Source organism: Sminthopsis crassicaudata, chromosome 4, assembly GCF_048593235.1.
Source record: "Sminthopsis crassicaudata isolate SCR6 chromosome 4, ASM4859323v1, whole genome shotgun sequence".
Taxonomy (NCBI): domain Eukaryota; kingdom Metazoa; phylum Chordata; class Mammalia; order Dasyuromorphia; family Dasyuridae; genus Sminthopsis; species Sminthopsis crassicaudata.
The window spans coordinates 441,013,418-441,036,810 of record NC_133620.1 but is presented as its reverse complement, the minus strand read 5'-3'; the positions used below and the strand labels follow the sequence as shown (position 1 = coordinate 441,036,810).

The 23,393-nt window shown below is 41.1% G+C and overlaps 9 non-coding genes across 9 annotated transcripts; 4 read left to right on the top strand and 5 right to left on the bottom strand.

The window, feature by feature from the left end:
- Positions 1-4,826: 4,826 nt before the first annotated feature.
- On the bottom strand, positions 4,827-4,898 carry TRNAH-GUG (transfer RNA histidin (anticodon GUG)). The gene has a single exon. It is a non-coding gene; the product is annotated as a tRNA-His (tRNA).
- Positions 4,899-7,863: 2,965 nt separating this feature from the next.
- Positions 7,864-7,936, top strand: TRNAV-CAC (transfer RNA valine (anticodon CAC)). Its single transcript has one exon. It is a non-coding gene; the product is annotated as a tRNA-Val (tRNA).
- A 590-nt stretch (positions 7,937-8,526) lies between these two features.
- On the bottom strand, positions 8,527-8,599 carry TRNAV-CAC (transfer RNA valine (anticodon CAC)). The gene has a single exon. It is a non-coding gene; the product is annotated as a tRNA-Val (tRNA).
- A 612-nt stretch (positions 8,600-9,211) lies between these two features.
- Positions 9,212-9,284, bottom strand: TRNAK-CUU (transfer RNA lysine (anticodon CUU)). The gene has a single exon. It is a non-coding gene; the product is annotated as a tRNA-Lys (tRNA).
- Positions 9,285-9,539: 255 nt separating this feature from the next.
- Positions 9,540-9,612, bottom strand: TRNAK-CUU (transfer RNA lysine (anticodon CUU)). Its single transcript has one exon. It is a non-coding gene; the product is annotated as a tRNA-Lys (tRNA).
- Positions 9,613-10,273: 661 nt separating this feature from the next.
- Positions 10,274-10,346, top strand: TRNAK-CUU (transfer RNA lysine (anticodon CUU)). The gene has a single exon. It is a non-coding gene; the product is annotated as a tRNA-Lys (tRNA).
- Positions 10,347-10,732: 386 nt separating this feature from the next.
- TRNAK-CUU (transfer RNA lysine (anticodon CUU)) lies at positions 10,733-10,805 on the top strand. The gene has a single exon. It is a non-coding gene; the product is annotated as a tRNA-Lys (tRNA).
- Positions 10,806-11,417: 612 nt separating this feature from the next.
- On the top strand, positions 11,418-11,490 carry TRNAV-CAC (transfer RNA valine (anticodon CAC)). Its single transcript has one exon. It is a non-coding gene; the product is annotated as a tRNA-Val (tRNA).
- Positions 11,491-12,080: 590 nt separating this feature from the next.
- Positions 12,081-12,153, bottom strand: TRNAV-CAC (transfer RNA valine (anticodon CAC)). Its single transcript has one exon. It is a non-coding gene; the product is annotated as a tRNA-Val (tRNA).
- Positions 12,154-23,393: the final 11,240 nt, after the last annotated feature.

Sequence of the window (23,393 nt, the reverse complement as noted above, 5' to 3'; positions counted from 1 at the left end):
TTTCCTGCTTTACTTTTGTACTTGCTTTTCTTCCCTTTGGACATTTTTATTTTTTTCTTTTTGACAACTCTTATCACTAACCTCCCTTTTATACAACTTCTTCCTCTCCAAAATTGAGAGTAAAGGGAAGGGAGCCTTATAACAAAGTCATAAATGAATGAAATAAATGCCTATATTCTCCATTGAAAAATGAATAAGGTTATCACTCTTTTGTCAAGAAATGGGCCATTTATTTCACCACAGGGCCTCCCAGTGATCCAAGATTAGACATCAAACTTCTTAAGTCATTCAAAATTGTTTTTCTTTATAATTCCTTGTGATACAATTCTTACTGTTCTGATTCTGCTAAGCCTTCTGTATATCAGCTCATACTCCCATGTTTCTTTGAAATAGTCACTTTCAATCTCACCCTTGATTCTTTACTCTCATTCATCCCATATATCTATTTGCCTTTCTCTTTCATACACAAGCAGTCCACCCACATAGCCACCACTCTGATTTTCACATGGACTGTTGGAATACCTTTGGAATTGGACTCTGTACCTCAAAATTTTCCCCATTAGAAGCTATCTCCCTTAAAGGTAACAAATGAATTTTCCTAAATGGTAGGTCTGAACTTGTTGCTCCCCTCCTTAATTCCAGAGTCTCACTATTACCTCTGATATAAAATATAAACTATTCTCTTGACCATTTAACTAGTCTGACCTGAGCCTACTTTTCTGAACTTTTAAAGCACATTTACCCCTCAATTGAGATGACCTTTTGAGTGTTTCTCATAGATGGCACTGCACATCCAGAATTCTTGTCTCTGCACTGGTGGTCCCTCATGCCTGAAATGCACTCCTTGTCATATCTGTGCCTTTTAAAAATGCCTGAACTCAGCTCAAATTCTTCCTTCTACACAAGACATTCCCTGATCCATCCTTTACTCCCCCAAATCTCCAAGACTCCAACTCTACCTGATATCACTTTCTAAGTGTTTTGTATCTACCTATTTATCTCTGTGCATGATGTCTCTCCAGACTGATGATAAATTCCTTTGAGAGCATCTGTATTTTCAGTGCCTATTACAGCTTCTGGCATGTTGTAGAGGCTCAATAAGTGTGTTTGATCGATTTTTAAAAAATTATAAACATGTTATAAAACAAGTGTCTAGAAAGAAGCCTCCTTATAGGGTCAAACAATAGAAGAGTTCCTGATTACCATTCTATAGGAATCTATTTCAAATGAGAAGTATATCAGAATAAGATGAGAATGAGGGAAACTTCACTCAGATGAATCAGTTTGGGATGTCCTTTATGAAATCTTTGTTCAATGCTTTTTTGTTGTCATTGCTAAGAAAACTTCCCTTTTTAAAACTGTTGAATGACCTATGGATGTCTTGTTTCATTCTAATAGTCAACATAAACTATCAAGAGATTGGCTAGAGTGTTGCTGCCAGTCCAGCCATAGCAGCCATGCAGCCAGGTAGGTTTTAGTCTTTGGGGGTGGGGGGGGAGGAAGGACTGAAGGACAAGTTGAAAATAAGACATGGGTGAGCTGGGAGAAGTGAAGAACAAATTCCCTTTGCTGATCTGAGGGTAAGATTTTATATACATTTTTAGCAAAAGCAACATTATGTATTTTTCCCATGGGAAACATGAACCACAACTGTTTTCCCAGCTTCCCTGTTATCTCAAAGATAATACTGTTCTTAAGAGACTAAGTGATGAGCTAACATTGCTAAATTTACACAGCCTTGGGCTTCAGGACAAACAACCGGGAAAACCTGGGATGGCCTGAATCCTCTGACTCTTCCGAGCTGGCCCTCAACACTAGAATTAAGCTTAGCCTAGAGCAAGACTTACCATAGAACACTCTTCAACTCCCTTATCTTCACTTTCTTTGATCACCTAGTTAGGGAGGATGGAAGGAAATGAGGAGATGGCAGTTAAATATTTCCTCCCTTTTGTCTAGTTTAGAGTACTGGTGGATAGGAATACAGAAGATCTTGTTTTGGGTTTATTTATTGTTTCCTATAGGTCTGCAGGCTGAGAGTAGAAATAAGAACTGACTGCTCTCATTTAAGCAAAAGCCAAAACATCAGTTGAGAAACCAATCAAGCATACAACATGTATACACCGACCCTCGCTTATTTTATATATATTTTAACTTATTTTATTTTGGCTGTTCTGTGTTTGCTATCAATACAATGTGAACATACTGATGGGAAATATTCCTCTCCCCAGATCTAACCTTGGTTAACAAGAATTGGATGGAGGAGAGAAGCAAGCCCTACAAGTCCAGCTGAGATGAGTTGAAAGTTTATGAGTACTCCAGCAGAAGAGATAAGATTTGAATTCCCTATAGTTCTGGAAGTGTGAATTGCCTCAGCCACATGCATTCTTTATGTGTCTGCTACTACTACTAACTACTGTTACTTTAAATGTATGCCCTCTTTTACTATAGAAATGGCATATATTTGTAGTATGCCTGAGTTGGCTACGATGACAGGAAAAGATAATGATAAATGTTAGGGGGGATGTGGGGAAAACTGGGACATTTATACATTGTTGGAGGAATTGTTCAATTTGGAGCTCTGCCCAAAGGATCTATTAAACTGTGCATGCCCTTTGATCCAGCAGTGTCTCTACCAGACCTGTATCCCAAAGAGATCATAAAAAGGGAAACAAATCCAAATTGTAAAAAATGTAGCAGCCCTTTGTGTAGTGGCAAAGAATTAGAAACTGAATGGATGCCCATCAGATAAAGAATGGCTGAATAAATTATGGTATATGAATGTAAAGGAATATTATTGTTCTATAAGAAATGATAAGCAGGCTGATTTCAGAGAGGCCTGGAGAGACCTACATGAACTGGCACTAAGTGAAGTGAATGGACCCAAGAGCACATTTTACAGCAACAAGATTAGGTGATGATCAACTCTGATGACTATGGTTCTTTTCAACAATAAGGTAATTCAGTCCAATTCCAACAGATTTGTGACAGAGAGACATCTGCATCTGGAAAGAGACCTGTGGGGACTGAATATAGATCACAACATAGTATTTTCACCTTTTTTTTTTTTTTTTTAAATGTTGTTTACTTGTTTTTTTTTTTCTTTTTCTTTTTCTTTTCCTGTTTGATCTGATTTTTCTTGTGCAGCATGATAAATGTGGAAATGGGTAGAAGAAATGTACCTCTCCTCAAACTTAAATAACATATATTGGATTACTTGCTATTTAAGGGAGAAGGTGGAGGAAAGGAGGGACAAAATTTGGAGTGCAAGGTTTTTCCGGGGTAAGCATTGAAATCTTTCTGCATGTGTTTTGAAAGTAAAAAGCTATTAAAAAAAAGAAGAAGAAGAAGAAGAAGTATGGGGGGGGGTAAGAAGAGAAGAGAATATTTAATTTACCACCCTTATCTTAATAAAAACCTTGGTTGAAAACTTATGTCTGCTCATTATAACAAAGGAAACATGCATTTATTAAGGTGACTACTATGTACCCTCTCATTTGATTAAAAAAAAAAAAAGTATGGGAGGTAAGTACTATTAACATTCCCATTTTACAGTTACAAAGAACGTTTCCAGAACCACACAGCTAGTATCTGAGAGATTTTAACTCCTGTCTTCCCAAGTTAGATAAGAGACCAGCCTTCTATTCAAAGTGTGACCAAGCCACCCGATAGGCCCAGAGAGAAAGTTCACAGATAAAGGATAATGAAGCAAAGTAGCAGGAGCCCAGCTGCACAGACCATATAACTCTATAACCTTATGGAGATCTAACCTGCAACCTGAGAAAGAAATTTGGAGACAGCTTCCAAAAAGGGATGTTATAAATATATCATGCATTATTTCGTTTTTTAAATATGTCTAAATATAGCTAGTCTTTTGGGTGTGGGAGTCCAGCTGCACTGAATATGGAGAGCATGGTCATGAAATTATAGGAACCAGACAGGATTCTGTTGAGCAGGCTGTTTATTGACCTGAGAGCCAGAGTCTATATACTCTCTAAATTAATATTGTAATAATACTAAACTTTTTTTGGCTATTTAGTGTACATTCCAAGATTACAGGTATACATTCCCAATATTCCAGCTTGATAATAACATTAACCAGTAACTAGCAGTAATAATCTACTTACCTATATAACGTAGAGCAATTAGCTATTAGATAAGTAGTTTATTATCTAAAAAAAGTCAAAAATTTCATTGTCTGTGATGTTTTGTTCCAGTTTGCTGCATTGTCCACCAAGATACCTCAAATTTATCTCAAGATGTCTTTCATCACTGTCAGGGAAGACTGTGAACCAAAGCTTTGAATTGCCATAGCCCTTACAGAGAGCAGATCTTAAGTAATACCTGGATCGGAGTCTTCTTGTACATTCAATGCTGGCCCTCTACATTTGGGGTTGGAAGTATTAAAAGATTTCATCCTTACTGGGAACCTCTCAAAAAGAAAACTTTATTAATAAAAATGAAGACTTTCTCTGTAACCTATAGCCTTTAGAGAATTGTCTGGAGCACAGAAAGCTTAAAATGCTCAGCAACCCCAGGCTAATTAGCTTCAAAAGTTGAAAGCAGTGAAGAGATAATTTTTCTATCCACTATCATGAAACTTCTCAGAGCAATATGAAATATACATTAAAGCCCCTGTGGCGGCACAATGAAGAAGTAGAAGGTTCTAGGAAATCAGATCTCAAACAATTCTTCCAAAGTTGGCTTACTATTTTCCACTACCCCCGACCCCCTTCTATCATTCATCTCCAAATAAACCAAATTGCAATGTCTACCTGGATTTTCATTTCCCACACAATAAAACTCATCAATAAAATGGCCAATAACGCTGCCGTGACTCGGATTCGAACCGAGGTTGCTGCGGCCACAACGCAGAGTACTAACCACTATACGATCACGGCTCACCACTTAACCGGACGTCTGTACTGTGAAATCATCCTCTTGATAGCATTTAATCTGCTCTCCCGAGTAAAGCGAGGGCGTATTTTCTTCAAGCTGTTTTTCCACTTTGCTTTCTGATGGCACTAGGTTCTCTTGTTCTAGTCTAAATTTATCTTCCAAGAGTGGAGTTCAGCAGTTCACAGTGTGTAAACAGTTCCCAAGAAGTTAATATTAGGACATGGCCTCTTCTCTCCATTCACAGGGAAACAGTCTCAGGCCACACTATCACCTGTCTGTCTGTCTGTCTGTCGGTGTCTCTCATTTCATGGTTACCTCTCCTTCATCTGTACTGGCCCACATTTCCCAGGGCCCCCCTTAGATTTAAGAACCCTCTCTCTGACTCTCCTGGTCTGTTACTACCTATGTCTCCTTCCCTCCCTCCCCCCTCACACTCCCACAGATCAGCCGAAAATCCTCTAGGTCCCTTACTGGGTTTGGATTTTCGTGCTTTGTGACATCTTAGGCTTCCCTGAGAAGTGGCAGTTGGCCTCCAGGGGAAATGGGAAGAGGTAATAGGTGCATGGAAGCTGGTTTCTTTCTTTCCCTCTCTTACCTTTTTACCACAGGATTTGATTCACGAGTGCCAGGAGATGAAATAAGCCAGGAGGACAACAGCTCCTCCCCGGAGATTGAGAGACAAGGCTTCCTCCTCACTTGCACCTTCACAATGCCCAGCCCACCGCTCCATCTCTCCTTGCCATCTGACTGGTACACCGCAGCTCTACTTAAGACACGGCCTGAGTCCTAAAGGATTTAATTGAGAGGACCCTTCGTCCATGTCCTGCGAGGATCTGGAAGGTCCGAGGTGGGAAGGAAGCCAGAACTTCATAAAGGAAACAAGAGACGCCTCATTATCCCCACCCCACTCCCATCCCCCTGCAGGTCAGCGGCTAAAACAACTAAACTTAATTTCAAATGAACCATTTTCATTTCATGTCAATTGAAGAAAGGAGACACTTGATATCCTTGAGGGACAGAGGCAAAGAAGGGGGAAAGGGGGTGAGAAGACATTAGAATGTGCCCTATACACTTCACTAAGCACAGCCTATCTTTCAAGAGTAAGCCAGTTTTATCTCGTGGAATTAACAGCAAAGTCAATGAATTAGTGAGGTCCTTTATTTGCTGCTTTCTTTTTCTTAACGAGCAAAGAGGAAACCCTTTGGTGTTTGTCGGGTTAGACCCACCCCGGGTAAGAATCGCGCTAGAGAGTAGTTTTGTTTTTCCTTTTAGACCTCCTTTCCCACAAGACGGAGCAGGGAACAATACGCCTTGATTTATTATTATTATTATTATTATTATTATTATTATTATTATTATTATTATTATTATTATTATTATTAATTATTATTATATTACCTCCGGGTTCTCTGAACAACAACAAAAAAAGGACAGATTTCTGTTTGAGTTGTTCGGTCATGTCAGTCGCATTCTGCTCTAGAAACAAGTAAAAAGCAAACTGCTCTAGAGTTTGTGGGTTAAGGTCATTGTTTGTCTCTCTTTAAAAAAAAAAAAAAAAAAAAAATCAGTCCATGGCTTTAAATCGATCGTGACCTCCATTCTCACGGAGAGAGAAGAGGTGAAAAAACTCTAGGTGAAAAATCCAGGCGCGTCTACCCAGTTTTCAGTTTAATGAGGGAATCTCTGAACCCTTCCAAGAGACCTTTCTTTCATTCCTAAGGAACATGCCTTAAGCCAAAATTACTCTGATTCTCACTGATTGTCCACCAAGGAGTCTCAGGCCAAGCTTTGTATGTTTCAGTCGTTGTTTGGGTCCTGATTGACTCAGATTAAACGTAAATAGTAGTCATTTCTGCTTTGGCCAGAAACATTGAGGGTCTTCCCCTCATAGATTTATTTAGCTCTTTTTTTTTGGGGGGGGGACCAAGGTTTGAGGAAATTCTTCCCTTCGATTGATATCTAGCCTCAATCACTGAATGGATGTGGCCTGTCAAACAGAGACTTGTGGAAGATCCTAGCTTAGAAAGACTCATTGCATTCAGAGGCATATGCGGTCATTCTGATCTATATCTAGCCATTAGACCCAGACGGCTCTGGAGGGGAAAGTGAGCCAGGTATCCTTGTACAGCCCTTGCTCACTTAAATCCAGTTCACTTGCATCTCACAGCATCATCTTCCTGATGTCATGGTCCTCTTTGAGAACGAAGGAAAAACAACTCTCCAAAAGGGTAATAGTCCGTACTGGGTAGCAGCACGTCATAGCTAACTAAGCTAAGGTTTTTTTTTAGGGGAAAACAAAATTAAAAAACAGTATAACAAAATTAGAAACAACTGGAAAGTGTGTATGTGTGTGTGTGTGTGTGTGGACCACCTAGAGTAAATTCATCAGAGAAAGGAAAATGATACACAGAATGACCACAATAGTGTGAATAAAGAGGACCCTCGGATGACAGCAGTCCTGACCCGGGCGAGAGATGTGGGAGGTCTTTCCTTCTGGCCCTAAATGCACAGATCTCCGCTTCCCTAGGGATGCTGTCAGACCTTCCCTTACGGTGGACAGGCAGGTTCTCCCACTGAGCGGTTTGCTTTGTTTGTCCTTTGCAAGTGCGGTAATGCGACTGTGAAAATCCTCAAAGATCTCCTTGTTGTTGTTGCTGCGGCCTCGGATAACGCTGTGGAAGTACAGCCCGCACTGCCAGCCAGAGGCTACACGGGGGGAAGAGGAAAGCTTCAGAGAGAGCGGCGGGCGATGGGACAGGCGGGGCTGGGCGGCCCTACAGCGGAGTTACATGGGTCGGACTCGCCCGCTGGGAGGCTGTGTCTCGGCATGAATGCGGGGCCTTCGCTTGGCCCTCAAGGTGCGAGTTCCCAGAGAAAATAGTCCCTAGCAGACAGGTGCTCGGCCAGAGCCGGAATGGACTGAGAGATGCCGAAGCAAAGAAGAGTCGGTGTCGAGAACGGAACGTTGTTTCCGTAGTGTAGCGGTTATCACGTTCGCCTCACACGCGAAAGGTCCCCGGTTCGAAACCGGGCGGAAACAATTCTCAGCCCCTTTTTGCACTTTGCTTCGCAAACCCTCCCCTACACTGCCCTGTTGCCCTTGGCAGCTCGCAGCAAATGTTGCTACCAGAACCTCTGGGGCTCACCTTTCTCGCCGTCTTGGCGCTTGTCAGGCCAGCTGCTGACTACTTTGTTGTGGCAGTTTGTTGGCTCCTGATGCTCTTTACCTAGCGGGGCCACAGTGGGCCACACAGGAGGGGGACCTGCCCCTCGAGATCAGTCAACTAGTCTTTATGGAAGGCTTGTCCACCAGGTGCCAAGCACGGGGCTAAACGTTGGCGACATCAGCAAGGGCAAAAGAGCGGTCCAACCCTCGAGGAGCTCACGATCCAATAAATGAGGGTGCCCCGGCCTTTGGGCGAGGGAGTTGCTGCAACATCGGGATGGTCCGCGCCTTCCCTCCGACGGGAACTGCCCGTAAATGCCACAGTGCGGGGCCCCGACCCGAGTTCAGTGACCCAGACAGACACCAAAATGTGTCCACCGCAAATCAGGTCTTGTCTTCCGCTTCTGACCCCCTTTTCTCAGAAGCTGCCGACGAGGCAGACCCACGAAAATAATGCTCACCGGTGTTTCCGCCCGGTTTCGAACCGGGGACCTTTCGCGTGTGAGGCGAACGTGATAACCACTACACTACGGAAACGCGGTGTGGGAGTCTCGCCCAGGAACGCCCCTTCGAGGGGGAAGACTCGCCCAGCCCGTTACAGGCCCGCTCGGTCACCCTTGCAAGCCAGCCTTCCTAGAACTCTCCCCGGGACTTCTAAGAAGCTGTAGCAGGCGCCCCGCACCGTTTGTTACGGAGGCGGAAGCAGGCGCTGGGGAGCGCTTAACGTCGCTCAGACACCCAGGCGCCAACGCCGTCCCCCGCGCCCCAGCCAAAAACAGTCGCCCTGACTTTTGTCTTGCCACTGCGCTGCCGTGACGATGGAAGACGGCCCAAGACGGCGACTTCGTGCGGCTCTTCCTCGCTGCAGTCCCACTCACTCCCGAGTCAAGAGCTCCCCCCGAGCTGTCACTTAGTCATCTTCCCAAACCAAGGACAAACGACCTTCGCCTGTGCAAAGGGGCTCCTGCTCTCCAGAGCGGCGGTGTGCTCAATGGCGGGTGCTCACCCAGCTCTGCTGGCTCCGTCTCTCTCCACTCCCAGCTCCACCTCCCTCCACCTCCCGCTCTGCTTTAGCCACGGAAGAAACGAGGGAGATGTGGAGTTGGGTGGCTAGTTCTTCAAAGAAAATGGGGGAGAAAAAGGAGAAAGCGCCCAACGTGGGGCTCGAACCCACGACCCTGAGATTAAGAGTCTCATGCTCTACCGACTGAGCTAGCCGGGCGACTTAGCAGGTTTAGTTCTCCCCCTCCCCCAATGTTAACTCCTCATTACCATTTTTAGACTATAGTTCCTGCTACGGTGAAATCTCTTAGATTGGTCCTCTCTTTGTGTCTGTCTGTCCGTCTCTCTGTCTCTCTGAGTCTGTCTCCGTCGGTCTGTCTATCTCTGTAAGCTGAGTGACAGTGTCTGAATAAATGACTGAGCTTGTTGAACGGCCGGTTCTTCAAATAATGTAGTAGGAGAAAAAGAAAACATGCGCCCAACGTGGGGCTCGAACCCACGACCCTGAGATTAAGAGTCTCATGCTCTACCGACTGAGCTAGCCGGGCGAACTAAGTTATTTCTTCATTTTCTTTTCCTCGCCCACGTGGGTACAATTCCTGGAATCCACTCGCTCAGGGATTTGTCTTTTTTAGAATCTTTTTGTTCTATCACGGGTCAACTCAGTTAAGGCCAAGTTTTCGTCTTCCTCACCCTCACTTGGCTGATTTGTGTATATTTTCAGTGAATTGTTCCCTTGTCCAACTTCCAGTCACATTTTGGCAAAACCTAACCACAGTTTAACACCACTTTCGCCCTTTTCTGCACCTGTTTACTTGTGGCTGAAGAGGAAGCGAGAGAATTTTGCGACATGGCAAAGTGGATTTGCTAGAAATTCACAGTCTGGTGTAACGCGGGCATACTATTTTGATCTGGATATCCGGCACAAAATCGTGTTGATAGTAAGTGTGCCTTCCCCTCTTCTCCCCCTCGCCCCCTTCTCTCCACGAACTTGGATTTAGCGCCTTTTCCATCTTTTTGGTCTCTAGGTGATGCTTCCCTTCCCTGAGCACGAATGAGCCTTTCTTGTGGAACCGGAATAAAAGTGGAGGAAACGCCAAGAAACATCGCTGGTACTTTAACTTTCCCTACATCAAAACCCAGCTTCAATGTCTTCCAATCTGAAAATAAAGTAGAAAAAATAAAGGGAAAAAGAAATTTTCTTGTGTTGCCCGGCTAGCTCAGTCGGTAGAGCATGAGACTCTTAATCTCAGGGTCGTGGGTTCGAGCCCCACGTTGGGCGCATGGATCTTTTTCTCTTCCCCATTTTCTTTAAAGAACCAGTCACGCTGAGTGACTAATTAATAGTCACTAATTAGGGACTAAGCTAATAATTCATTCACACAGTGGCACTAAACTTGGAGTGAGAGAAACACAATTAAGGGCTAGGCAGAAGGAAAAGGAGGGGAAGGAGAAGACAAGGGACAGAGGAGGTGGAAAAAAGGAGGAGGCGGGGAAGAAGAGAGTTTGTAGAACACTTCTCGGTATTTCACCTAGGACTTCCCCTTTACCCAAGCTAACCCTTGATAGAACAAAAGGATTCTAAAAAAGACAAATCCCTGAGCGAGTGGATTCCAGGAATTGTACCCACGTGGGCGAGGAAAAGAAAATGAAGAAACAACTTAATTCGCCTGGCTAGCTCAGTCGGTAGAGCATGAGACTCTTAATCTCAGGGTCGTGGGTTCGAGCCCCACGTTGGGCGCTTTCTCCTTTTTCTCCCCCATTTTCTTTGAAGGACTAGCCACCCAACTCCACATCTCCCTCGTTTCTTCCGTGGCTAAAGCAGAGCGGGAGGTGGAGGGAGGTGGAGCTGGGAGTGGAGAGAGACGGAGCCAGCAGAGCTGGGTGAGCACCCGCCATTGAGCACACCGCCGCTCTGGAGAGCAGGAGCCCCTTTGCACAGGCGAGGGTCGTTTGTCCTTGGTTTGGGAAGATGACTAAGTGACAGCTCGGGGGGAGCTCTTGACTCGGGAGTGAGTGGGACTGCAGCGAGGAAGAGCCGCACGAAGTCGCCGTCTTGGGCCGTCTTCCATCGTCACGGCAGCGCAGTGGCAAGACAAAAGTCAGGGCGACTGTTTTTGGCTGGGGCGCGGGGGACGGCGTTGGCGCCTGGGTGTCTGAGCGACGTTAAGCGCTCCCCAGCGCCTGCTTCCGCCTCCGTAACAAACGGTGCGGGGCGCCTGCTACAGCTTCTTAGAAGTCCCGGGGAGAGTTCTAGGAAGGCTGGCTTGCAAGGGTGACCGAGCGGGCCTGTAACGGGCTGGGCGAGCCTTCCCCCTCGAAGGGGCGTTCCTGGGCGAGACTCCCACACCGCGTTTCCGTAGTGTAGTGGTTATCACGTTCGCCTCACACGCGAAAGGTCCCCGGTTCGAAACCGGGCGGAAACACGGGTGAGTATTATTTTCGTGGGTCTGCCTCGTCGGCAGCTTCTGAGAAAAGGGGGTCAGAAGCGGAAGACAAGACCTGATTTGCGGTGGACACATTTTGGTGTCTGTCTGGGTCACTGAACTCGGGTCGGGGCCCCGCACTGTGGCATTTACGGGCAGTTCCCGTCGGAGGGAAGGCGCGGACCATCCCGATGTTGCAGCAACTCCCTCGCCCAAAGGCCGGGGCACCCTCATTTATTGGATCGTGAGCTCCTCGAGGGTTGGACCGCTCTTTTGCCCTTGCTGATGTCGCCAACGTTTAGCCCCGTGCTTGGCACCTGGTGGACAAGCCTTCCATAAAGACTAGTTGACTGATCTCGAGGGGCAGGTCCCCCTCCTGTGTGGCCCACTGTGGCCCCGCTAGGTAAAGAGCATCAGGAGCCAACAAACTGCCACAACAAAGTAGTCAGCAGCTGGCCTGACAAGCGCCAAGACGGCGAGAAAGGTGAGCCCCAGAGGTTCTGGTAGCAACATTTGCTGCGAGCTGCCAAGGGCAACAGGGCAGTGTAGGGGAGGGTTTGCGAAGCAAAGTGCAAAAAGGGGCTGAGAATTGTTTCCGCCCGGTTTCGAACCGGGGACCTTTCGCGTGTGAGGCGAACGTGATAACCGCTACACTACGGAAACAACGTTCCGTTCTCGACACCGACTCTTCTTTGCTTCGGCATCTCTCAGTCCATTCTGGCTCTGGCCGAGCACCTGTCTGCTAGGGACTATTTTCTCTGGGAACTCGCACCTTGAGGGCCAAGCGAAGGCCCCGCATTCATGCCGAGACACAGCCTCCCAGCGGGCGAGTCCGACCCATGTAACTCCGCTGTAGGGCCGCCCAGCCCCGCCTGTCCCATCGCCCGCCGCTCTCTCTGAAGCTTTCCTCTTCCCCCCGTGTAGCCTCTGGCTGGCAGTGCGGGCTGTACTTCCACAGCGTTATCCGAGGCCGCAGCAACAACAACAAGGAGATCTTTGAGGATTTTCACAGTCGCATTACCGCACTTGCAAAGGACAAACAAAGCAAACCGCTCAGTGGGAGAACCTGCCTGTCCACCGTAAGGGAAGGTCTGACAGCATCCCTAGGGAAGCGGAGATCTGTGCATTTAGGGCCAGAAGGAAAGACCTCCCACATCTCTCGCCCGGGTCAGGACTGCTGTCATCCGAGGGTCCTCTTTATTCACACTATTGTGGACATTCTGTGTATCATTTTCCTTTCTCTGATGAATTTACTCTAGGTGGTCCTTTGTCTTCAAATTATTTCTCTTTTTTGGCGAGACATAACTCACAGGTTAACTAGTTGTCTGGCGCACCTTTTCTTTTTTCCCAAAAAGGTGCTTTTTTTTTTCCCCTATTAAAAAAGAAATTCAATGAGTATTATGATGTATGTTGGTACTCTTATTTGTCTCTCGGCTTAGGAAATGTATACATACAGATATAAATACATACAGAAATGAGATCACTGGATCAAAGGGTAGGAACACTTTCGTGACGATCATATAATTCCAATTTCTTTTCCAACACGGTTGAACCAATTTGCAATTGAGTTTCACCATCAGTAAATGAGTTTTTCTTTCTTCCAAAGGTCCCCTCCAATAATGACGATTCCATATTTTGTTATATTTGCTAATTTGCTGGGTTTGAGGTAAAACTTTGGAGTTATTTTGACTTGTGCTTATTACTTTTTATTTGCAGCAATATTTCATAAGGTGGCTTATCATTTGAAATTCTCTTGGAAATTGATCATAATCATTTGAAACAATGATTTGCTTTGCCAGATGGTACTGTTTCATAAATTAGTAAATTTTCAGGATATCAGACTTCTTTCAAGTGGTTTCAGATGTAAGTTTTGCCGGTATATGTCTGTCTTGCTTCTTATAATGCCTGCATTGATCCTCTTCCTGCAGGAGTTTTTACATTTTCTGTGGTTTAGAAAAAAAACCCAAAACAAAAACAACAACAACAACAACAACAACAAAACCTTAATTTTCTCTTTTAATATCAGCTCTTATTTGGTTAAGAACTTCCACTGAGGTGTAGTTATGAAAGATAACTCCTTCCACTCGCCTCTAATTTGCATAGATCATCTATTTGGAATTTCAGTATATGATAGAGGAAATCAGGCTAAACTTATTTTCTGCCAAAATGAGTTTCATCGTCCCTGGAAGTTTTTTGTTTTTTGTTTTTTTGTTTTTGTTTTTTGTTTTTAATAAATGCATTTCTTATCAATATCTTTGCTTACATCCTCTACAACTATCAACATAGCCCTTCCATTATCATAAGCTTTTAAATAAGTACTCAAAAGAGAGGGGGAAATGATTCACCAAAGCTAAATAACACATAAGATGTCTGATGTTCTGTGCAGAGATATGTCTCCATAAAAATCCAATTGTTTAAATGTTTTTTCTCTAAGGTCAAGCATAGCTGATTTTGTCATATTCCAGTTTCAGTCTTTTTTGTTGTTGTTTTTCTTTCCATTTATGCTGTTCTAATTATTGTATGTATTGGTTTCTTGGTACTTAACTTCCCTTTATAGTAGTCCAGTTGTCTTCCCATGCTTTTTAGTTTTGATCATTTCATACAGAAAGAGGTGAATATGACAAACCCAACTTACCATGGTGTTAATATTTCATCATATCAATTGCCTTAGCTTATTTTTATTCTAGTTTATTATTTCCCAGTTGGCGAGTATCCACTTTGGTTCCATTTACTTGTTACAAAGTAATACTTATAGCAGGATTTTTTTGTAGTAAGTCAAAGTTTTATGTTTTATCATTGTATTCCTAGAGCAGATGCTATCGATATTGGTTTACAAATTTAGTATTATACTGATTAACCTAGCAACCAGATGTTTTACAGAGCTAGAAAAATAATCACAAAATTCACTTGAAGGAACAAAAGGTCTTTATTATTGAGTGACATAATGGGGGAAAGTAGAAATGAACAGGGAAAAAGTCACAGAGCACTTCCATTTGCCAGACTATTTTATAAAACTATATAATCGTTGAACATCACCTCAGCCCTTCACCTTTCATCACTTCCTTGTCAAGGCAAGTGGAGTTGCATAAAAGAACTGATTGAAAAGAAAAGAAAATAGATGCTTTTAGTTATAAGGAATGAAAATATCTTCCCAGGAGAGAATTATTGTAAGTACAATGGGAAAGGAAGCAGTTTATGAGGAAAGAAATCTCTATATCAAATCTTTCTGGTAAGGGACTAATATCTAAGATATATAGGTACCTAACAGAAATAATATAAAACCAAAAATCATCCCCCCAAAAGAATGGCAGACCATTAATAACCATATATAATGTTGCTCCAAATCACTAAGTACAAAAATCCAAACAACTCTCAAGTTCCTTTCACACCACATTCAGCAAAGTGGTAAAGATGACAAAAGAGGAGAATAGTCAATGTTAGATGAATCATGGGCAAAGAGATATAATAAGGAACTAGTGGATGCAGTGGTGATGCAGTGGATAGATAGAAAACTGGGCCTGGAGTTAAATCTCTAGGTGATCCTGGTAAATCACAGAATCCTTTTTGTCTCAGTTTCCTCATCTGTAAAATAAACTGGAAAAAGAAATGGCAAACCACTCCATTATCTTTGCAAGAAAACCCCAAATGAGATCACAAAGAGTCAGAAATGACTGAACAACAATAACAAAAGCACTATTAGGAGAACTGAACATTGGTCCAAGCATTCTAGAAGGCATTTTGGAATTGCTATTAGAAAATGATTAAAATGTCTCTTTGATCCTGGGTTTTCAGGTTTTAGTAGAATGGGAAGTTTTATGTTTATTCCCAAACATTAAGAAACTTGATATTTTTTCATTTTTTCAAAGGCACTTAATCTCAATATGTATTGAATGATGTGTGATTGAAATGCTGAGTCTGTAAGTTTTCTTGAGATAGTGAGTTATGGTTCTAGTCTTCATGATTTCTACCAAAGTCAGTATCTCCTTAAACAATTTGCTCTCCAATTTTTCCAACTTGTTTAGAATGGGTTAGGTCAGGAAAGTCTGAGAGATAAATGCTTTCCCCACAACTCCTTAGGAATTGTAAATGTGCAATCCAGATGAAATATTCTATCACTACTTGGAGGACGTTTATATTTCTCCTATGTCTTTTCAAAAGGCTTCCAAGAATTTATCCTAAGTATACGGTACTATTTAACAATATTCTTCTTTAGTCAGAACAAATACAAGTATCAAATGCTGTTTGGCAAAGCAAAATCTATTTCTCGGTAACTCAAGTATTTTCTCTTGACCCAAGTAGGCAAAGCCATTGCTTTCATGGATATAGAGTGGAATGTCTTGGTTGGCCCCAACTGCTTCTAATGTCATATATGAGAGATACATTATAAATTGGCACAACACTTAGTCACATATTTCTAACCTTTACCATTTTCTCAACAGTAAGACAATGAAATTTCAGTCCCCAGTGTTATCACCATTATTTCTAGGCACTGTCTCAAAAGTTTCTCATACCTGACTCTTCATCACACAATTGTTCTCAGGATCAGCCTTCCAAGGACTCAAGCAAGGAGGATTAAACAAATCTCTCAGTGATGTATATTCTCTGGTGGAAACCCAGTATCAGGTTCACTTTTAAGTTGTTATAAGTAAGCTGAATCTGATTCAGGCTGATTTTGTAGTTCATGTTCTAAACTATATGGGGATGAGATACTCCCAGTCAATCCAACAATTATCAAAGGGAAATTTACACAGTTGTAGCTGAGAAATTATATTCAACATGAATACAGACAGCATTCATTGCGTTTGATCTTTCTTGTAAACAATTTAAGATTATGAATTTAGCCATCATCAACAAATAGAAACAGTTCAATACACAGAGGGGAGAAAGTTGCATGTGAAATTGCAATTTTTAAAAGTAGAATTTGTTTAAATGTATATGAAATTTCATGGGACGATGACAATACTTCTCTACTTATGTTTTCCCTTCTCCTCTTTTTCAGATAGTTTAAAAATAGTTTTTATTTTCCTACTTATTTCTTTCCTTTCTTCCTTCTCGTCTTCATTCTTTCCTTGCTTGCTTACTTCCTCCTTTCTTCCTTTCTTTCTCCCTCCCTTCCTTCCTTTGCTTCTTCCTGTCTTCATCAAAATCACTATTCACCTTCCAACTGCCACAGTTCTTCCTAACCTACCCCAAGATAAAAGTTCCCCCTTGTAACAATCAAATATAGTTAAGAAAAATAAGTACATATATTTTGTTATTGAAGATACATATCTTAGTTTGCCTCTAGTCCATCACCTCTTTTGGGAATCATAAATAGCATTCTCTGATCAGAAAAAGGTGAATTTTCATGTGTCCACAGGTTAGAGTGAAAGAGATAGTCTGAGACAGAAGAACTAAGAGACAGAAACAGTGAGATAGAGAGAGGGAGGGAGCTTTCTAAATTGTGACTGGAGAAGTGTGTCCCGTGGGCAAGCTTGTTTTGCTGGTTGAGTGTGAGTTTGAAGGCAAAATAAGACGAAATAGTACAGGAAGAAGGACAAGTGTTTGTGGCATAGAGATGAGGTGATTTCTTCTGGCCTGGGGCAGGATTTCTTAACAGAAGTATAAATTAGTATGAGGTGTGGGTGCTGCAAAGATTTTAATGATAAAATATTGGGAAAAAAATAATAAAACATCTCAGAGTAGTTCTTTGGGGTAAAGATTTCTGCGATCTGAGTTTAAGTCTTGTTGGGACCTTTTTTGGCCAAGGTTCTCCCAGGCTGGATAAGCTGTTCAAGGTAGGCCCTTGAGCTCATGATACCTTTTCTAGTGCTCTGTTTTTGCCCTGCCTTTGGTTCCCAACTACCAGCTGAGCTATCTCCAGCTCCAGCTAGATTTGATGGTCCCTGCAAATGTAATTATGTTTCTTGAGGGCACAGTTTCTCCTTCTATATTAGTATCCTCAGAGTCCAGCTCTGGTTTTCACATTGCAAGTTCTCATCCAATATTTTCTGGATCTTATTGTATCTTAAACCTGGGGCAAAGAACAAGAAATGGATGTGGTTTGGTATGTCTAGAACAAACAAGTAGATAGAACTAAATTTTTTTTTTTGCTCCCAATTCCAGATTTGTGCCCTTCCTTCTATCTAGAGTACATATAAGTCAATAAATATTCATCGTATAGACTCTACCCTCACAGCAGGTACTCACTGCACTTGGATTGTCTGGATGAATTTCCAGAAGAAAAAGCCAAGTGCCATAAAATATTTACAGAATACAAAGTATCCTAAGGTATAGGAATAATAAAAGAGATTTAAAAAAAAACACATTGGCCAGGAATTGAACCCCAGGTCTCCCAAATGGGAAGCAAGAATTCTACCATTGAACCACCAATGACTTACAACTTTTCCTAAATAGATATCTCAGGAGCCTCTTTTTGCAAGGAAACTAGCAGAACATTACAGAATGATTTTAAATATTCTAGGTTTCACGTTTCTGATTTACACAAAAGAAGGATTGCACTAGTTAGCCTCCATAGTCTCTGACAACTTAAAACCAATGAACCTTTAGTTCTCTATGCTCCCACCCTTCTTCACTCTTGCCTGCAGCTCTAATACAAAAATTGACTAGAGAGTAGCTTCTAGATATAATCATCTCTAGCTCTTAACTATTAACATTTAATTATATTTCTTTCATATAAGAGTGTACTTCAAGGGAAAACCAAAGATCAACCACTTCAACTTCACAGTTGCAGATCACATTTTGACCCAGACTCTGGAATCTAGGCAGAAACAAGATGTAGGAAAGTGAAAATGAAGAGGATGGTGGAATTCTTTTAAACTTAGAAACAATTCTAACTCGGAATCTAGAGATATTATGATTTATAGTTTTCTATTCTATTTGTCCTGTATCAAAGGGACACCAGTGAGTTTACAACTCTTAACATTCATGAGTAATTAAGACTTATTATTCCTTGTTATGGAATATTATTGTTCTGTAAGAAAATAACCAGCAGGATGACTACAGAGAGGCTTGGAGAGACTTACATCAACTGATGCTGAGTGAAATGAGCAGAACCAGGAAATCATTATACACTTCAACAACAATACTATATGAGGATATATTCTGATGGAAGTGGATATCTTCGACAAAGAGAAGATCTAATTCAGTTCCAATTGATCAATGATGAACAGAATCAGCTACATCCAGAGAAGGAACACTGGGAAATGAGTATGAACTCTTTGCATTTTTGTTTTTCTTCCCAGGTTATTTTTGCCTTCTGAATCCAATTCTTTCTGTGCAACAAGAGAATTATTCAGTTCTGCACACATATATTGTATCTAAGATATACTATAACATATTTAACATGTATAAGACTGCCTGCCATCTAGGGGAGGGGGTGGAAGGAGGGAAGGGAAAAGTCAGAACAGAAGTGAGTGCAAGGGATAATGTAAAAAATTATCCATGCATATGTTCTATCCATAAAAAGGTATAATAAAAAAAAGATTCAATTACAAAAAAAAAAAAAAAAAAAAAAAAAAAAGACTTATCATTCCACCAAAACTGGCATCTTCAAAGTTCCTAATGATCTCTTAGTTGCCAGATTTCATGGACTTTTCTCAATCTTCTTTCTCCTTAACCTCTCTGCAGCCTTTGTCACTGTTGACAAACTCTCCTCCTTCACATTCTCTTCTCTTTAGGGTTTTGGGACACCATTCTCTCCTTGTTTACTTCTGCCTATTAGACCAATTCTTCTCTGCCTGCTTTGCTAGATATTCTTTCAGATCAAGCCCTCTAACTGGAGGCATCCCTCAGAGTTCTGTCCTGGGTCCTATTCTCTTCTCTGTCTTTACTACTTCACTTAGTGATTTCATCAGCTCCCTTGGATTTAATTACCATACTGTGCTAATGATGCTCAAATCTACCTATCAAAAAGCTGTCAAGGCCTGCTGATTTCACCTTTGCAAAAATTTCCTGAAGGCCCACTCACTGTTTCTTCCTCCCTCCTCCCCTTTCTTCTCAGTCATTGCCACCACTCTAAGGCAAGGCCCTATCACCTCACACCTTTATTACTGCAGTAACCTGCTGATACCTCTACCTCTCTTCTCTTTCCCCACTTCAATCCATTTTCCATACACTCACTAAAAGTGATTTTCCTAAAACACAAGCCACGTTTCTGGCACACACACACACCCACACACCATAAACTCCAGTAACTTCTTATTGCCTCAAAGATCAAATGCAAAATATTTGGCTTTTAAAGTCTTTCATAATTGATGCTAAGTGAAATGAACAGAACCAGGAGATCATTGTACATGGCAACAGCAAGATTGTACAATGATCAATTCTGATGGAAGTGGCTCTTCTCAACAATAACAAGATTCAGGCCAGTTCCAATGATCTTATGATGATGAGAGCCATCTATATCCAGAGAAGGGTCTGAGAACTGAGTGTGGACCACAACATAGCATTTTCACTTTTTGTTGTTGTTTGCTTACATTTTATTTTCTTTCTAATTTTTTTCCTTTTTGATCTAATTTTTCTTGTGCAAAAAGATAATTGTATAAATATATGTGCCTATATTGGATTTACATATACTTGCCGTCTAGGAGAGGGGATGGGGGAAGGAGGGAAATTGGAACACAAGGTTTTGCAAGAGTCAATGGTGAAAATTTATCTTTGCATATGTTTTGAAAATAAAAAGTTTCAATTAAAAAATGAATAAAAATTTTTTAAAAAGTCCTTCGAATCCTAGCATTCTCCTACTTTTCCAGTCTTTTACTTTACCTTACTCCAAGCCAAATACTTTTCTTTTTTTTTAAATAGTATTTTATTTTTTCAAATACATGTAGAGTTAGTTTCCATAATTCATTTTTGTAAAACTTTGTGCTCTAAATTTTTCTCCCTTCTCTCTTACCCCCTCCCAAGACAGCAAGCAATCTGATATAGGTTAAATATAGGCAATTCTTTTTTTTTAAATTTAATTTAAATTAATAATTTTTATTTACCAGATATATGCATGGGTAATTTTACAATATTGAGAATTGCCAAACCCCTTGTTCCAATTTTTTCCTCTCCCTCCCCTCCCCCAGATGGCAGGTTGATCAATACATGTCAAATATGCTAGAGTATAAATTAAATACAATATATGTATACATGACCAAAGAGTTGTTTTGCTGTACAAAAAGAATCAGACTCTGAAATAGTGTACAATTAGCCTGTGAAGGAAATCCAAAATGCAGGTGGACAAAATTAGAGGGATTGGAAATTCTATTTAGTGGTTCATAATCATCTCCTAGAGTTCTTTTGCTGGGTGTATGTAGCTGGTTCAGTTCATTACTGCTCTATTGGAACTGATTTGGTTCATTTCATTGTTGAATTGATCATCATATAGTATTGTTGTTGAAGTATACAACGATCTCCTGGTCCTGCTCATTTCACTCAGCATCAGTTCATGTCAGTCTCTCCAGGCCTTTCTGAAATCGTCCTGTTGGTCATTTCTTACAGAACAATAATATTCTATAATATTCATATACCACAGTTTATTCAGCCAATCTCCAATTGAGGGGTATCCATGTAGTTTCCAATTTCTGGCCACTACAAAGAGGGCTGCCACAAACATTCTTGCACATACAGGTCCCTTTCCCTTTGGGATACAAACTCAGTAGCAACATTGCTGGGTCAAAAGGTATGCACAGTTTGATAACTTTTTGAGCATATTTTCAAATTGCTCTCCAGAATGGCTGGATGTATTCGCAGTTCCACCAACAACGTAGCAGTGTCCCTGTTTTCCCACATCCCCTCTAACATTCTGCATTACCTTTCCCTCCCATTCTAGCCAATCTGACAGGTGTGTAGAGGTATCTCAGAGTTGTCTTAATTTGCATTTCTCTGATTAATAATGATTTGGAGCATCTTTTCACTAATCTAGAAATAGTTTCAATTTCTTTATCTGAGAATTGTCTGTTCATATCCCTTGATCATTTATCATTGGAGATTGGCTTGATTTTTTATATATTAGAGTTAATTCTCTATATATTTTGGAAATGAGGCTTTTATCTGAACCTTTGATTGTAAAAATGTTTTCCCAGTTTATTGTTTCCCTTCTAATCTTATCTGCATTAGTTTTGTTTGTACAAAAACTTTTCACTTTGATATAATCAAAGTTTTCTACTTTGTGATCAATAATGATCTCTAGTTCTTTGGACATAAATTCATTCCTCTTAAATATAGGCAATTCTTTTAAACATATTTCCATATTTATCATGTTATACAAGAAAAATCAAATCAAAAAGGGAGAAAACATGAGAAACAAACAAATAAAATGCAAGCAAGCAAATAAACAACAACAATAAAAAGTGAAAACACCATGCTTTGATCCACAATCACTCTGTATAATTTTCTCTCTGGATGGGGATAGATGTTTTCATCTTAAGTTTATTGGAATTGTTTTAAATCACCAAATTGTTGAAAACAGCCAAGTCCATCGCAGTTAATCATCATATAATCTTGTTGTTTCTGTGTAAAATGTTCTTTTGGTTCTACTCACTTCCTTTAGGTCAATTGAAACCCCAACTCTTATAGGAATCCCCAAACCTTCTTAATTTTAATGCTTTCCCTCTGCTAGTGAAATTATATTTGTCCTGTATATAACTTGTTATATGTAATATATACATATCTATATTTGTTTGCATGTTGTCTCTCCCATTAGATTTTAAGTTTTTTGAGGGCAGGTGCTCTATTTTGCCTTCTTTTTGTATCTCTAGTACTTATCACTAAGCTTGGTAGGTCCTTAACAAATGTTTATTAAATTAAAGATTATCTATGCTTATAGAAATGTAAGGAAAAAAAAAAAAAAGAACAGCAAAGGAAGGATTTTCTTCTGCCCTTTTCAGCAGCAGTTAAAAAAGAAGCTAAATAGGCACATCGAGAAGTATTGAGACTGTACGTGGAAATCAGGACTGCCAAAGGGACTTAAGCAACATTAGATTAAACTGTTCACTTCACCTATCTGTCAAACCTCCCTTTCCCCTCCTTCACTTTGGTGCTGCTTTAACTCCTTTTATTTTATGACTATTTTATGACTATGTAGCAGGAGGGCACCCTCCCTCCATGTGTCTGTTTGAGGCATTTCTCCACAACCTGAATTTGTGCCTTGGCCCTTTCCATGGGGCTCCTCCCTTTGGCATCTTGCTAAAGGATGCAAGAGTAGGATCCTCCTAGTTGCTCTCCAAGGTTCCCATTGTAGGGAGTCACTTAAAAGGATATCGAAGCAGGACTGTATTTATTTTGGGACTCCTTTGAACAACTCTCCCTTGGCTCATCCCAGTTTACCTCTATCCAACAAAGGCACCTAGCTTAGCTTCCAAACCTGACTTGATTCCTGAGCTACATCTGCTTCTAAAAGAGGGAATCAGGTTTTTCTCACTCCCTGGATCACTGTGTCAATGTCCCCCCATCAAAGAACAGAATTGCTGGGGGGAATCCCAAACAAACCTTAGGTTTGGCTCCTAAGTCTTTCCCAAAAGGGAGCTAGTAATATGCTTTCAGGAAAAGTTACTCAATCAGTAGAGTAAATAGTAGGTATAAGGTTGCTGTATATTTTCACCAATAAAAAAGAACATGAGACACAAACAAAATTGTGCATACTAAAACTCTCTTATACTCTTCCTCTTACATACATACTCCATAGAGGTAGGAACCACATCTCAAGGAATTGAATTTAAAAGTATCCATGCTTGTAACAATGTTGTACTTACATTCTCCACAGAGTTAGGAAAAAACTTCAGAAAGATTTTGAAGACTGTAATTTTTTTTTTTTTTTTTTTTTTTTTTTTTTTTTTTTTTTTTTTGTCTCACACTCTCTTATAGGAGTCACAGCTCAAGGGCCATCCATATTTTGTGGCTGTCCCAGCAGACATAAT